Source organism: Ovis aries, chromosome 5, assembly GCF_016772045.2.
Source record: "Ovis aries strain OAR_USU_Benz2616 breed Rambouillet chromosome 5, ARS-UI_Ramb_v3.0, whole genome shotgun sequence".
Classification (NCBI taxonomy): Eukaryota; Metazoa; Chordata; class Mammalia; order Artiodactyla; family Bovidae; genus Ovis; species Ovis aries.
This window is the reverse complement of record NC_056058.1, coordinates 68417033-68433289: the sequence shown is the minus strand read 5'-3', so window position 1 is coordinate 68433289 and position 16257 is coordinate 68417033. Positions and strand designations below refer to the sequence as shown.

The 16257-nt window shown below is 39.2% G+C and overlaps 1 protein-coding gene across 3 annotated transcripts in view; it reads left to right on the top strand.

The window, feature by feature from the left end:
• The first annotated feature begins 7 nt into the window (after positions 1-7).
• The window catches only part of RNF145 (ring finger protein 145), a 118488-nt gene continuing 102238 nt past the window's right edge, over positions 8-16257 (top strand). For 2 of the 3 annotated variants that reach the window (XM_060415962.1, XM_060415960.1), the window contains exon 1: positions 8-394. The gene's annotated coding sequence lies outside the window, so the exon portion shown is untranslated. The remainder of the gene's footprint in view (positions 395-16257) is intronic. The other variant, XM_060415959.1, reaches the window with a different exon arrangement.

Sequence of the window (16257 nt, the reverse complement as noted above, 5' to 3'; positions counted from 1 at the left end):
GGAAGTTAGGGTTTGAAACGGAAGCGCGCCAGAGACGGGACAATCTCTTCCTTTGTTTCTCTTCGGGTAGTGATACTACATAGTCGCCGCCAAGAACTGCCTCACCGCGACGAGGGAAGCAGGCCTTTCGGAGAATGTGACCGCTGTACACACGCCTGCGACGCCTGGCTAGCTGCGGGCCCTCGCCAGTTCTGCGCATGCGTCCCTCTGGCGGGCTCTTGAGTTAGGCGGGAGTCGCGGGAGTCGCGGGAGTCTGACGTCTGTGGTATTATTTCGACAAAGTCGAAGCTGGTTCGGAGGCAGTGCGCTGGCTTACTCAGGTGAACGGAGATCCTCGTGGGAGACGGGCCTGGGACTCGTGTGGCTTTGTCATGTTCCGAATGAGGCCTGAAAGGTGATGTTTGAGGACTGAGGACTTGAGAACTCGACCTGTCACCAGGGGCCACCAACACTAGTAATTTCAGGAGTTTAGAATTCTACCCGTTTCATCCAATCCCGGAAGAAACAGTATCGTCAGGAAAGGGGCAAGCCCAAGTCTCAGAGAACCATGCAAGCAGATCTCATTATAAGAGCTGCCATCGAGATTACTATGGTCTTGTATCGAATTATGTCTACCTGCCCATTGCCACCTCCATTACGTTTTCCCTCATAATGCTAAGAAAGCCAATTACAAACCCTAACAAAAGAATTACAGACTTTAATGAAAATTTGGAGCAACCGCTGTCTGGTACAGCGAACTCCCAACGTGCATCCTTTTAAGTAGGAAAATAATAATAATTGCTCACTAGATTGTTGTCTGTGGCGGCAAATGTATTGGGCTTTGAAAAGGAAGGAAAAGGTGAAAATAATATTGGCCCCTAAGTATGCACTAGTCGGGGCTTCCCTTGTGGCTCAGCTGATAAAAGAATCTGCCCGCAATGTGGCAGACCTGGGTTGGGAAGATTGCCCTGGAGAAGGGAAAGGTTACTCACGCCAGTATTCTGGCCTGGAGAATCCCATGGACTATACAGTCACAAAGAGTCGGACAGGACTGAGCGACTTTCACTCACATGCACTAGTCGAATTACTTGTATTTTTCTTTCTTCTTCATAGCGTGTAACTGATCCGTGTTTCCCTTTTGGCTGTTGGAAAGGGAACAAAGAGCCAGGTTTCGTGTCTTAACAGTTTTTAGTGAAAATACACAAACTCTGTTTTCCTCCCCTTTTTTGGTAATTCTTATAGCACTAGGAATGATATCTGTTCATTTTTTTTTAATGAAGCATATTTGCAGTAAGCAGTATTCCCTCTAATTTTCAAAAAATAGGAAAGGGAAAACTCAAAAGAACTTGTACAAAAGTCACTTATTAGCAGTCTAGCTAAAGAGATGGTCAAAAGACAAAAGGACTAGGCAATGAATTACAGTTTCTTTCACCCCAATATATTTTGCTTTATTCACGTTCTAAACAGCTCCTTAGGCTATAGTTTTTGCAGTAGTCATGTGTGGTTGTGAGAGTTGGACTGTGAAGAAAGCTGAGAGCCAAAGAATTGATGCTTTTGAACTGTGGTATTGGAGAAGACTCTTGAGAGTCCCTTGGACTACAAGGAGATCAGTCCTGGGTGTTCTTTGGAAGGAATGATACTAAAGCTGAAACTCCAGTACTTTGGCCACCTCATGTGAAGAGTTGACTCATTGGAAAAGACTCTGATGCTGGGAGGGATTGAGGGCAGGAGGAAAAGGGGATGACAGAGGATGGGATGGCTGCATGGCATCACCAACTCGATAGACGTGAGTTTGAGTGAATTCAGGGAGTTGGTGATGGACAGGGAGGCCTGGCATGCTGTGATTCATGGGGTTGCAAAGAGTTGGACAAGACTAAGTGACTGAAATGAACTGAACTGAAACAGCTTCTTGGCAACTTTATATTTTTGCCATTGCAGTTAGAGAAGATTGTTTCTGTTAACATCAGTTAAAAACATTTTTAACTTTTACTATTTCTAAGCAACAAAATTCGCATGGAGGTTCTTTTTAATCACAGAATAGCCATTGTACAAAGGGTCTGATAAGTCTCTTATTACTAAATGTAAATAATTTAATAATTACAAATTATCTAACCAAGTGTTGAACAATAGTATTTTTCAGAGAATAATGGTTGTGGAGTATTTTACAAGTGGTTCATGTAACATGATTTTTAATTATGCCCATACCTCAGTCCCTCCAAGTCTGTTTATATTTAGCTAAACATTCATTAAATCAAAAATAATGTTGAGAAAACACTTGAGGTCGATTGAAAGATATCATTTGAGTAAAAGAACTGGACTCGTTAACTAGGGAAGAATATAATAAAATGGACCTTAAAAAGGACTCAAGCAACTCACAATTGCCAATAAGAAGAGAAAAATTAAATGTCAGCTTGCTCTTGCTCAGTAGAGTCGCTCTTCTAATATGTGGAGGATGATATACTTGTGCCTCATTCATTCTTTCCTGCAGCCACTGAAGGTGCCTGGGAATTACCCCATAGGGTTTGATAGATTATCAGGTCTAAGAGACTAAACAGAAATGTGTAACAGTTTCACAGAATCTGATATCACAGTGAAGAGTTTACAGTGAAGATAAACTGATATCACAGTGCCCATGCTGGGATTGGAGGACAAAAGTACATTCCTGATCCCCAGCTGGAAAGCTGTCACCCTGTTTGCATCTCCATCTTTCTCTTTACTTCCCTTTCTCGGGCCATTTTCTTCCTCTCTTTCCAATTGAAAAACATCCTCTAATTTAAAAAATATATATATAGTACACTGTAGCACTTCATTTCTCTCTTTTAATGTTTGTACACTTATTTTTTCCCTGACTTCAGTCAGTGTGCTGAAAACAGTTCGAATCTGCCTCATAGAACCGACTCTGCAGGCCCTCAACTCACCCTGGCAAGGGTACTACTTTGTATCTCTACTCATTTTGCTTTCCCAAATGACTACTAAAAATCTCAATCTCTTCCAACCTCAGATCTTCTGCTTTATATCCTTACTTTTGGTAGATGACATTGTCTTGTATCTTGCTAAGGAAATAAGCAGTCTCAAAGAGGAATTGCCTGATCTCCAGACCTCTAAATCTACAAACTAAATTATAGCTGCACTTGTCCTCACTTCCTATGCTTGTTTCAATGTGGCATTTTCCTTTTACCTGAAACCAACTCATATTTGTGCTGTGGCTCCTTCTATTTCAGGAAGCTTTCATAGAAAATCAGTTAGCCCTCTCTCTTGCTGTTATATTTTTAACCTCTTTTCTCTCTGCAGGCTTATTTCTACTAATGATAAACATGCCATGATATCTTGCCGTAACTACTGTCCTCTCTTTTCACAGTTGGGCATTTCAAAGCATTGTTTGCATTTGTCTAAACTTGACATTATAATTGTGTATTTCTTTCAGTTTGTTTAGTGACAGTTTTTACTATCCTGTAAACTTTCTGAGGAAATGGATGTCTGCTCTATTCATTACTATATTCTCAGAGCCTCGCATGATCGTGGCTAAAGAAGGTACTCAAATAAATACTTGGAAATGAATAACTAATAAATGAAAAGAATGTCAAGTAATGATAGATATATATAATATATATATTAATACATATATAGTATACATATTATACATATAATAGTACACATTGGTGATTATAATGATTATAATTTGTAAATGACTTTGGATGACTTTCAGGAAAGTTCTGAAATACACACCAAATGTTAACCATTCATGGCACCATAGGATGCACTCACTATTTGTTAAGTGAATGAAAGAAATCACATGATGGCATCATAGAGCAAGTGAGTTTCACCTTATTTGTATTTTTCTGTATTTGAATTTTTTATAATAATTTTACATTCTTTTTCTCTCTGATTAAAAACAGTACAGGGACTTCCCTGGCAGTCCAGTCGTTAAAACTATGCACTTCTACTGCAGGAGCACAGGTTCAATCCCTATTTTAGGGGAACTAAGATCCCACATGCCTTGTAGCATGTCCCAAAACAAAACAACAGCAAAAATAATACAGACATGTCTTTACCACTATTTTTATGCCTATCTTTGAAAATCTTTTCTGTGCTTTAGGTAAGGGTATACAGTTTATACATGATACTTTAAAATAATTATAGATTTATAGGAGGTTTCAAAAAGAGATCATGTGTACCCTTTACCCAGTTTTTTTCTAATGATCACATCTTAGGTAATTATAGTATAATATCAAAAGCAGGACATTGACATTGCTACAATATGTGTGCATGTAATTTTATGCCATTTTATCATATAGATTCACATAGCCACTACTGCAATCGATACAGAACTCTTCTATCACCACAAAGATACCCCATGTGCTGCATCTTCATACTCACAGAAACCGCCATTTCTTTCACCATTTCTAGCCGTCGATCACTAATGTTTTTCTAATTTTCTAATCATTAACTGATGATTTTCTCATTTCCAGATGTTATGTAAATAGAGTTATGCAAGTATATGCCTTTTGAGATTGGCCTCTTTCACTCAGAATAAGGCCTGTGAGATCTTCTCAAGCAGTTGTGTTTATCTGTAGTCCATTTCCTTTTATGATTGAGGATTTCCTGGTATGGATTTAACACAGTTTGTCTAATCATTCACCTATTGGACACTGTGGTCCTTTCCACCGTTTAGCTTTTACAAATAAAATAGACCACTTGTATGTAATACAATTATTGATATTTTGAAGCTTCAGTCTGCCACTTTATTGTTTTCTGGTTTGGGTGGGTTTTCTATGTTGTCTGTCTTTCTGTTGGTTACTCGAGCATGATGTAAGAACTCCATTTTTATTTGTCTGTATTATTTTAAAGTGTATCTCTTTATATAAATTTTATAGTGATTGCTCTAAGTATTACATATACATAACTTAATCAGTCTATCCAATTCAGTTCAGTCACTCAATTGTGTCCGACTCTTTGTGACCCCATGGACTGCAGCACGCCAGGCTTCCCTGTCCATCACCAACTCCCGGATCTTGCTCAAACTCATGTCCATTAACTCAGTGATGCTATCCAACTATCTGATCCTCTTTCATCCCCTTTTCCTCCTGCCTTCGATCTTTCCAAGCATCAGGACCTTTTCCAAGGAGTCAGTCCTTTGCATCATGTGGCCAAAGTATTGGAGTTTCAGCTTCAGGGTCAGTCCTTCCAATGAATATTCAGGACTGATCTCCTTTGGAATGGACTGGTTGGATTTCCTTGTAGTCCAAGGGACTCTCAAGAGTCTTCTCCAACTCCACAGTTCAAAAGCATCAATTCTTTAGCACTCAGCTTTCTTTATGGTCCAACTCTCACATCCACACATGACTACTGTAAAAACCATAGCTTTGACTAGATGGACCCTTGTTGGCAAAGTAGTGTCTCTGCTTTTTAATATGCTGTCTAGGTTGGTCGTAACTTTTCTTTCAAGAAGCAAGTGTCTTAATTTCATGGTTGCAGTCACAATCTGCAGTGACTTTGGAGCCCAAAAAAATAAAGTCTCTCACTGTTTCCATTATTTCTCCATCTATTTGCCATGAAGTGATGGGACTGGATGCCATGATCTCCATTTTTTGAATGTTAAGCTTAAAACCAGCTTTTTCACTTTTATATAAATAACATCTTTATAAGTTTATAAGTATGCTGCTGCTGCTGCTGCTGCTAAGACGCTTCAGTCGTGTCTGACTCTGTGCGACCCCAGAGACAGCAGCCCATCAGGCTTCCCCGTCCCTGGGATTCTCCAGGCAAAAACACTGAAGTGGGTTGCCATTTCCTCCTCCAATGAATGAAAGTGAAAAGTGAAAGTGAAGTCGTGTCCGACTCTTCGAGACCCCCTGGACTGCAGCCTACCAGGCTCCTCTGTCCATGGGAGTTTCCAGGCAACAGTATTGTAGTGGGGTGCCATTGAAGTTATGTATTAGTTTATATACATAACTTATATACATTGACTTATCTCTCCTCTTTCACTTTATAAGAGGCTTTTTAGTTCCTCTCCACTTTCTGTCTTAAGGGTGGTGTCATCTGCATATCTGAGGTTATTGATATTTCTCCTGGCAGTCTTGGTCTTGTGCTTCATCCAGACTAGCACTTTGCATGATATACTCTGGATTTAAGTTAAATAAACAGGGTGACAATATACAGCCTTGACTTACTCCTTTCCCAATTTGGAAACAGTTGTTATTCTATGTCCGGTTCTAAATGTTGCTTCTTGACCTGCCTTACAAATTTCTTAGGAGGCAGGTAGAGTGGTCTAATATTCCCATCTCTTGAAGAAAGTCAAAGGCTTTGGCGTAGTCAATGAAGCAGAAATAGATGTTTTTCTGGAACTCTCTTGCTTTTTCTATGATCCAGTAGATGTTGACAATTTCATATCTGGTTCATCTGGCCCTTCTAAATTCAGCTTGAACATCTGGAAGTTCACGGTTCACATACTGTTGAAGCCTGGCTTGGAGAATTTTGAGCATTACTTTGCTAGCATGTGAGATGAGTAGAATTGTGTGGTAGTTTGAACATTCTTTGGCTTTGCCTTTCTTTGGAATTTAAATGAAAACTGACCTTTTCCAGTCCTGTGGCCACTGCTGAGTTTTCCAAATTTGCTGGCATATTGAGTGCAGCACTTTCACAGCATCTCTTTTAGGATTTGAAATAGCTCAACTGGAATTCCTTCCCTTCCTCTATCTTTGTTCAAAGCAATGCTTTCTAAGGCCCACTTGACTTCACATTCCAGGATGTCTGGCTCTAGGTGAGTGATCACACCATCATGATTATCTGGGTCATGAAGATCTTTTTTGTATACTTCTACGTATATCCATGCCACCTCTTCTTAATATCAGTCGTTTGGTGATAGTATTTTACTAGTTCCAGTGAAGTATAAAATCTTAACCTTTACTCTCTCTAGTTATATGTGTTTTAATTATTTCCTATATTTACATTGAGAGCCATATCAAACAATGTTATAATTTCTGTTTCAATCATCAAACATAACTCAGAAATTTCAAGCAGAAGGAAAGTCTGTTGTCATTACCCATGTTTTTATTCTTTCCATTGTTCTTCCTTCCTGGTGTTCCAAGATTCCTTTTTGTTTAAAGAACTTGTTCTAAGTTGTTCTCTTAGGATAAGTCTGCTGGGAACAGATTTAGGCTTGCTTCATTTGAGAACGTTTTGACTTATCCTTTATTACTAAAGCATATTTTCACTGGTTATAGAATCTGGATTGACAGTTCTTTTCCTTGGGCACTTGAAAAATGCGCAACTTTCCTCTGCCCGCCATAGTTTCAGAGGAGAAATCTGTCATTTGAATTGTTTTTCCTGCTATTTATAAGCTGTTGTTTCTTGATGACTATGCTGTGTCTTGGTGGAGACCAATTTAGGTTTATTCTGTTTGTAATTCACTCAGCCTTTTTATTCTATAGGTCTATGTTTTTTTTCAAGTTTGAAAAATTTTCAGACCTTATTTCCTCAAATACTTTCCCTGGTTGTGGTAGGAGTCCAGGTTCCTCCTTATGCTCCTTTGACACCCCAGGTGGGCAGGAAAGGGTACCCCATTACTCTTGTACAGGAATGAGGGTGAGGGTTCTTTACTAGCCTCTACTGATACCACTTGAGTTGGGAGGCAGAAGGGTGCTTCATCATTACTCCACGCAGCCGCCGCTGGAAGAAAGTCAAAGTTCTGGCTTCCTGCTCAGTCTTCTCTTACACCATCCTGGAAGAGGCTTGGAGTACCTCTTTATAACCTGGCATGGGTGAAGGCCTAGACTTCCTACTGGGCTATTGCTGACTCTCAAGAGTCTCTCAAGAGGTGATAGAACCACCACTTTCCCTGTGATGTTTGGCTGGAGTGTGTTGATTTGCCAGCAGTCTCCAAAAACACTGCTTTGTTCAGTGATTCACCTGAGGACTCACAGACTCAATTTGTTGTATTCACAGTTGAGATTTACAGCAGCAGGTTACAAGGCAAAATCAGCAAAGGGAAAACCTTCATGGAAAAAAAAAAAAAAACCTTCATGGAGTGAAGTTCAGAAGAAATCAGGCACAACATTCTAAGAGTTCTGTCTCAGTGGAGTGGCCCAGGCTGTGCACAGTTTTTCAATCATGAATTGTGACAACACAATGATGTGTTTTTTTCCCCTGGGAAATTCTAAAAATTCAGTACCCAAGGTTTTTTGAGGGCTGGTCATGTAGGTACTCACTTCCTAATACCAATTCCAGACTCCCAGAAGGAACACAAGGGAGCATAATAAACCACATGGTTTTCATGAACAATATAGGCACAATGAGACATTCTTCTCATTTAGGGAAGGTTTAATATCAGTGTAGGGAACTATCGGTGCAGTTCCCAAATGTCAGCCAAGGGCCAACCTTGCAAATAGGACTTTCTGCAGACAACAGGCTCCGGCTTTCAGTGTTTACTGTTCTGCACAGGTGGTTATTAACTAAATGTTTTCTCCCTTGCTAGGCTGTGGCTTTCCTGGTTCTTTGTCTACAGAATACGGGCTTCCTTGTCTGAGCCCACTGGCGTTTCTGGGTTGACTGTATCTCTAGCACCCCATCTGAGAAATGTAAAGTAGAAAGAAAACTCATAGAACTCACTGCCTTGTCTTTCCAGGTAACTAGCCAATCTGCCTTCTCTCCACCTTTCAGTTTTCTTATATTTGTTTTGTAATGTCCAGGGTTTTTAGCTGTACTTGGTAGAAGGAATGGGGAGAAATGCAACTACTCTGTCTCATCTTGAAGCAGTAAGTCTCCATTACTTCTATAATTAAGAAAAAGTGATTTAAATTTTTTTTCACTTTGAAAACAAGTTATATATGTATACAAACAAAACACATGTATGTATCAGTTCAGTTCAGTCTCTCAGTCATGTCCGACTCTTTGCGACCCCATGAATCACAGCACGCCAGGCCTCCCTGTCCATCACCATCTCCCGGAGTTCACTGAAACTCAAGTCCATCGAGTCGGTGGTGCCATCCAGCCATCTCATCGTCTGTCATCCCCTTTTCCTCCTCCCCCCAATCCCTCCCAGCATCAGAGTATTTTCCAATGAGTCAACTCTTCTCATGAGGTGGCCAAAGTACTGGAGTTTCAGCTTTAGCATCATTCCTTCCAAAGAAATCCCAGGGTTGATCTCCTTCAGAATGGACTGGTTGGATCTCCTTGAAGTCCAAGGGACTCTCAAGAGTCTTCTCCAACACCACAGTTCAAAAGCATCAATTCTTTGGCTCTCAGCTTTCTTCACAGTCCAACTCACATCCATACATGACCACAGGAAAAACCATAGCTTTGACTAAATGGACCATTGTTGGCAAAGTAATGTCTCTGCTTTTCAATATGCTATCTAGGTTGGTCATAACTTTCCTTCCAAGAAGTAAGCGTCTTTTAATTTCATGGCTGCAGTCATCATCTGCAGTGATTTTGGAGCCCAAAAAGATAAAATCAGACACTGTTTCCACTGTTTCCCCATCTATTTCCCATGAAGTGATGGGACCAGGTGCCATGATCTTCGTTTTCTGAATGTTGAGCTTTAAGCCAACTTTTTCATTCTCCACTTTCACGTTCATCAAGAGGCTTTTCAGTTTCTCTTCACTTTCTGCCATAAGGATGGTATAATCCGCATATCTGAGGATACTGATATTTCCCCAAATATCAATCTTGATTCCAGCTTGTGCTTCTTCCAGTCCAGTGTTTCTCATGATGTACTCTGCATATAAGTTAAATAAGCAGGGTGACAATATACAGCCTTGACATACTCCTTTTCCTATTTGGAACCAGTCTGTTGTTCCATGTCCAGTTCTAACTGTTGCTTCCTGACCTGCATACAGATTTCTCAAGAGGTAGGTCAGGTGGTCTGGTATTCCCATCTCTTTCAGAATTTTCCACAGTTTATTGTGATCCACACAGTCAAAGGCTTTGGCACAGTCAATAAAGCAGAAATAGATGTTTTTCTGGAACTCTCTTGCTTTTTCCATGATCCAGCGGATGTTGGCAATTTGATCTCTGGTTCCTCTGCCTTTTCTAAAACCAGCTTGAACATCAGGGAGTTCACGGTTCACATATTGCTGAAGCCTGGCTTAGAGAATTTTGAGCATTACTTTACTAGCGTGTGAGATGACTGCAATTGTGCAGTAGTTTGAGCATTCTTTGGCATCGCCTTTCTTTGGGATTGGAATGAAAACTGACCTTTTCCGGTCCTGTGACCACTGCTGAGTTTTCCAAATTTGCTGGCATACTGAGTGCAGCACTTTCACAGCACCATCTTTCAGGATTTGAAAGAGCTCTACTGGAATTCCATCACCTCCACTAGCTTTGTTCGTAGTGATGCTTTCTAAGGCCCACTTGACTTCACATTCCAGGATGTCTGGCTCTAGGTGAGTGATCACACCAAGTGATTATCTGGGTCGTGAAGATCTTTTTTGTATAGTTCTTCTGTGTATTCTTGCCATGTCTTCTTAATATCTTCTGCTTCTGTTAGGTCCATACCATTTCTGTCCTTTATCGAGCCCATCTTTGCATGAAATGTTCCCTTGGTATCTCTAATTTTCTTGAAGAGATCTCTAGTCTTTCCCATTCTGTTCTTTTCCTCTATTTCTTTGCATTGATCGCTGAGGAAGGCTTTCTTATTTCTTCTTGCTATTCTTTGGAACTCTGCATTCAGATGCTTATATCTTTCCTTTTCTCTTTTGCTTTTCGCTTCTCTTCTTTTCACAGCTATTTGTAAGGCCTCCCCAGACAGCCATTTTGCTTTTTTGCATTTCTTTTCCGTGGGGATGGTCTGGATCCCTGTCTCCTGTACAATGTCACAAACCTCTGTCCATAGTTCATCAGGCACTCTGTCTGTCAGATCTAGTCCCTTAAATCTATATCTCACTTCCACTGTATAATCATAAGGGATTTGATTTAGGTCATACCTGAATGGTCTAGCTGTTTTCCCTACTTTCTTCAATTTAAGTCTGAATTTGGCAATAAGGAGCTCATGATCTGAGCCACAGTCAGCTCCCAGTCTTGTTTTTGCTGACGGTATAGAGCTTCTCCATCTTTGGCTGCAAAGAATATAATCAATCTGATTTCAGTGTTGACCATCTGGTGATGTCCGTGTGTAGAGTCTTCTCTTGTGTTGTTGGAAGAGGGTGTTTGCTATGACCTGTGAGTTCTCTTGGCAAAATTCTATTAACCTTTGCCCTGCTTCATTCCGTATTCCAAAGCCAAATTTCCCTGTTACTCCTGGTGTTTCTTGACTTCCTACTTTGCATTCCAGTCCCCTATAATGAAAAGGACATCTTTTTTGGGTGTTAGTTCTTAAAGGTCTTGTAGGTCTTCACAGTACCATTCAACTTCAGCTTCTTCAGCATTACTGGTTGGGGCATAGACTTGGATTACTGTGTTATTGAATGGTTTGCCTTGGAAACAAACAGAGATCCACATTCTGTTGTTTTTGAGATTGCATCCAAGTACTGCATTTCGGACTCTTTTGTTGACCATGATGGCTACTCCATTTCTTCTAAGGTATTCCTGCCCGCAGTAGTAGATATAATGGTCATCTGAGTTAAATTCACCCATTCCAGTCCATTTTAGTTCACTGATTCCTAGAATGTCAACGTTCACTCTTGCCATCTCCTGTCTGACCACTTCCAATTTGCCTGGATTCATGGACCTGACATTCCAGGTTCCTATGCAATATTGCTCTTTACAGCATTGGACCTTGCTTCTATCACTAGTCACATCCACAACTGGGTGTTGTTTTTGCTTTGGCTCCATTCCTTCATTCTTTCTGGAGTTATTTCTCCACTGATCTCCAGCAGCATATTGGGCACCTACTGACCTGGAGAGTTCCTCTTTCAGTATCCTATCATTTTGCCTTTTCATACTGTTCATGGGGTTCTCAAGGCAAGAATACTGAAGTGGTTTGCCATTCCCTTCTCCAGTGGACCACATTCTGTCAGACCTCTCCACCATGACCTGCCCACATTGGGTGGCCCCACAGGGCATGGCTTAGTTTCATTGAGTTAGACAAGGTTGTGGTCCTAGTGTGATTAGATTGACTAGTTTTCTGTGATTATGGTTTCAGTGTGTCTTCCCTCTGATGCCCTCTTGCAACACCTACCATCTAACTTGGGTTTCTCTTACCGTGGTCGTGGGGTATCTCTTCACGGCTGCTCCAGCAAAGCGCAGCCACTGCCCCTTACCTTGGATGAGGGGTATCTCCTCACCACAACCTCTCCTGACCTTGAACATGGAGACATGTATGTATATGTATCTCCACATTCATGTACATATGTATACATGTATGTATACATATATATATTAAAAATAGGTTTAATTTTTAAGTTGAACTAAGAACACTTAACATGAGATGTATCCTCTTAGAAAAATTCTAGGTTCACAGTACAGTATCCTTGCAGGCAGTTACCCATGCAGAGTGTTAACTGTAAAACCTTTGCTTCTGGTTTACAACCAAAGTAATATGCATAGGAGACCATATTGTCTCAGTCACAGGAGGAATAATTATAAATGTCCCTAACCAACAAATTCTAGACTAATGAACTATTTCTGAGATGAAAAATTTTGTACGATATACTGCTGTTGCTGCTGCTACTGCTGCTAAGTCGCTTCAGTCATGTCTGACTCTGTGCGACCCCATATAGCAGCCCGCCAGACCCCCGTGTCCCTGGGATTCTCCTGGCAAGAACAATGGAGTGGGTTGCCGTTTCCTTCTCCAATGCATGAAAGTGAAAAGTGAAAGTGAAGTCGCTCAATCGTGTCCAACTCTTAGCGACCCCATGGACTACAGCCCACCAGGCTCCTCCCTCCATAGGATTTTCCAGGCAAGAGTGCTGGAGTGGGTTGCCAACTGCTACCTAATAAACATTCAATTTGAAGTCTTAAACAAGAACATCAAATTGTTATTCTGTTGCAGTATTTCAAATTATGAGGGCAGTTTGATTTGTTTTTTATATCCACAGTGACTCATAAGTAGATAAATTAATATTTCTCAAACTTGCAATAGATGTTAATGAAATGTCTAGGCTGTTACAATCTAAACATTTATAAGCAAGCTTTGATTACCAGTAAGTTGTAATGAATAGGTTGCCATTGTTTTAATCATTACACTTCTAATTGTCAGGAAACATTTCTTTAACAATATATTTGTGCCCAAAGAGCATTAGTCAGGGGATTCTGGAAGCAGGCTTTGAATTATCCTCCTGACTTTGAGGTAATCAATTTCTACTACTTCAATCCCTGTTTATAAAAATGAGCTAACTGAACAACCAAAATATGCTTTTAAATTCTGTATTTTAAATCTTTAGGCTTTAATTCAGTAGTTCTCAAACAGCCACCCATGGACCTATGTGTGTCATGATTTCCATCAATCTTTCACTTTCAAAATTAGAATTATAAGGATCACCTACTGCATTATCATAAAGCTAAATGGAAAAATCATGTTCTTTTTTATTAATAGCTTTTGTTACTTCTCTCATGTCTATGTTTATCTTTCCTGAAATTTCCAGAACTTTATTATTCATATTGAAATAAATGTCATAGAGTATTTACATTTAGTATTTAAAATTTGATTGATGACATGAAGTTGGTACTTTTTTCCTTAATGCTATATAAATATTATCTCAAGTGATTTGTTTTGAAATATTATTTATGGTTTTACCTAATAGAAGCCTAATCAGGCTAGCTTGTGCTAAAAAAGTGGGGACTGGTGTGGGGAAGAAGCAAAATATTGCAAGGGCATAGTACCTGACAGAGGGTATTAATTGAATGTTGCTGAACCAAGTACCAAGGCAAGTTTAAGATCTTTTGCAATAAATTCATGGACCTTTATCCTTAGAGTGCTACTATTTATATAATTTTCGGTCTCTAATATCACTTAGCTTCAAATTCCAAAATCCTGGGTTCAGATCTTGATGGCATAACTTAGGTCATATGTCTATCTCTGGACCAGTCAACTCCTTCAGGGGCATCAATTTCTGCCTAAGCCTGCCCCTGACTACTGGGGAGGGTTCTTAAGGAAGATAGCCTCCCTGTAGGTCAAACAGCCACTCCTGAAGTATCTTCTACACTGATTGGTAAGGGTATCAATTCTCTTTCCGACAGGTCTCAGTATTATTCTTTTTCTCTTCTTCACATTCTGATTAATTCAGTATTCATTTATCTACTCTATTCTTCAGTGATAGTTACATTTTATCAGTAAGCAAATCATTCATTTTCATCCTCTCTATCAGCTCTTTGGATACACACTAATTTTATTTTATTTTATTTGAATGAGTATTTACATTTTTTTAACACCATAAAGTTCACCATTTTAAATTATACAATTCAGTGGATTTTGGTATATTCACAACCATCACCACTATCTAATCTGAAAATTTTCCATCACCCTGAGAAGTTCTGGGGTTGGGTTATTCTGTTTCCCCCTACCTCTAGCCCTTGGCAGCCACTAATTTGGTTTCTGTCTCAATGGTTTTGCCTATGATGGACATTTAGTATAAATGGAATTATGCACTGTATGGGCATTTATGTCCAGCTTCTTTCACTTAACAGTGTTTTAAAGGTTTATCCATATACTCATGTGTATTAGTATTTTGTTCCTTTTTATGATTCCATTGTGTGGCTATGCCACTTTTTGTTTATTTATTCATCAATTGATGGACATTTCTGTTGTTTCCATGTGTTGACCATTTAGATAATGCTGCTATAGACATTTGTGTACAAGTCGTTGTGTGGACATACTTATTTTCAGTTCATTTGGGTAGATGCCCAGAAGTGGAATTTTCTGGGTCATATGGTAACTCTATGTTTAACTTTTTGAGGACCTGCCAAACAGGATTTACACAAATTTTAAATTCTACCACCTGCAAATATATTTTATGCTATCACTGTTACTAACATAGAAAGAAATATTAAACAGTTCCAAATTAGTTCACAGCTCTCAAATATGGATATATTTTAAATTAACATAAATCTCTCGATTATTTTTTTTCTTAAAATTGCCCCTCAGAATTTGATTTCATGTGAATAGCTCCAGTTTTGAAGTGAGTCACATTACTATTCTCTTTTTGATGTAGTGAATCTATAACTCTTCTTTCTCATCATTACTTTCCCATAATAATATTCCTAATTAGCAATAACGGTGATAACAGCTATTATTTATTCATGTAAGCACCTTAGGTATATTATTTCATTTAATTCTCATAACCTTATGGTTGTCAGACTGGGTTTGGTTTGTTTGTTTGTTTGTTTGTCCCAAGACAACAAAGGGCAGAATGTATATTCTGTAGTTTGCTCATTGTTTGAGAAAATCACTGGCAGCAGTCTGTTTAAAACCACAATTCATTACTTGATGTTCTACATTTAACCACAGTTTAACTCAGTTTTTGCCTCCTCAACAAGGCTGGAGAATGAAACCTTAGGACTCCAATAAACAGTCTCAGATGTATCATTAGCATTGCTTTTCAGTCGTATTGATTTTTGTTTCTAATCAATGGTCAGCACATCTGACATCTGGTACTATTCCTTCCAGATGTCTTCTGTATCCACTAACTTGAACATGATGCTTTCATGACCATGAGAAATGAATCTTCAAATATTGCTTAGAATTGCTCTTTGGTTTTGTTTGTGTGCTTTAATAAGCTGCTCCAATGATCCTTCCATTTCTCAGTTATATCCCATTTCCAAGTCTGTTCTCTGAAGTGCTCACTCTTTGATCATTCTGTTGTTTCCCTTAATATTAAGTTACTCATCACTGACACATGCCCATATCAATATGTCTAAGAAATGCCTTTCCCAGGTTAAGTATTATCATTACCCCTGTTGTGCAGATAAGGAAACCAAGACATAATAATGACACACCAAGGGATTAGTGGAAGATTTGCACACAAGCAGTTTGACTCTAGAGCAGCATTATCCAATAGAAACATACATATTTTGAGCCATATATGTATAATTTTTAATTTTCCAGTAATCACATAGAACCAGTAAAAATAGGAAATATCCATTTTAATAGTATTTTTATTCAAACCAGGGTATCCAAAATATTATCATTTCAAATGTAATTAATATCAAAAATTAATGAGATATTTCTTTTCTTCCTACCAAATCTTCATACCATACATGCTTTTCTTCATACCAAGTCTTTGAAATTCATTGTGTCTTTTATACTCAGGGCACATCTCAGTTCATATTAACCATATTCAAGTGCACAGTAGCCACATGTAGCTCATGGCTACTGAACTGGACAGCAAAGCTTTGGAGTATGCCTTT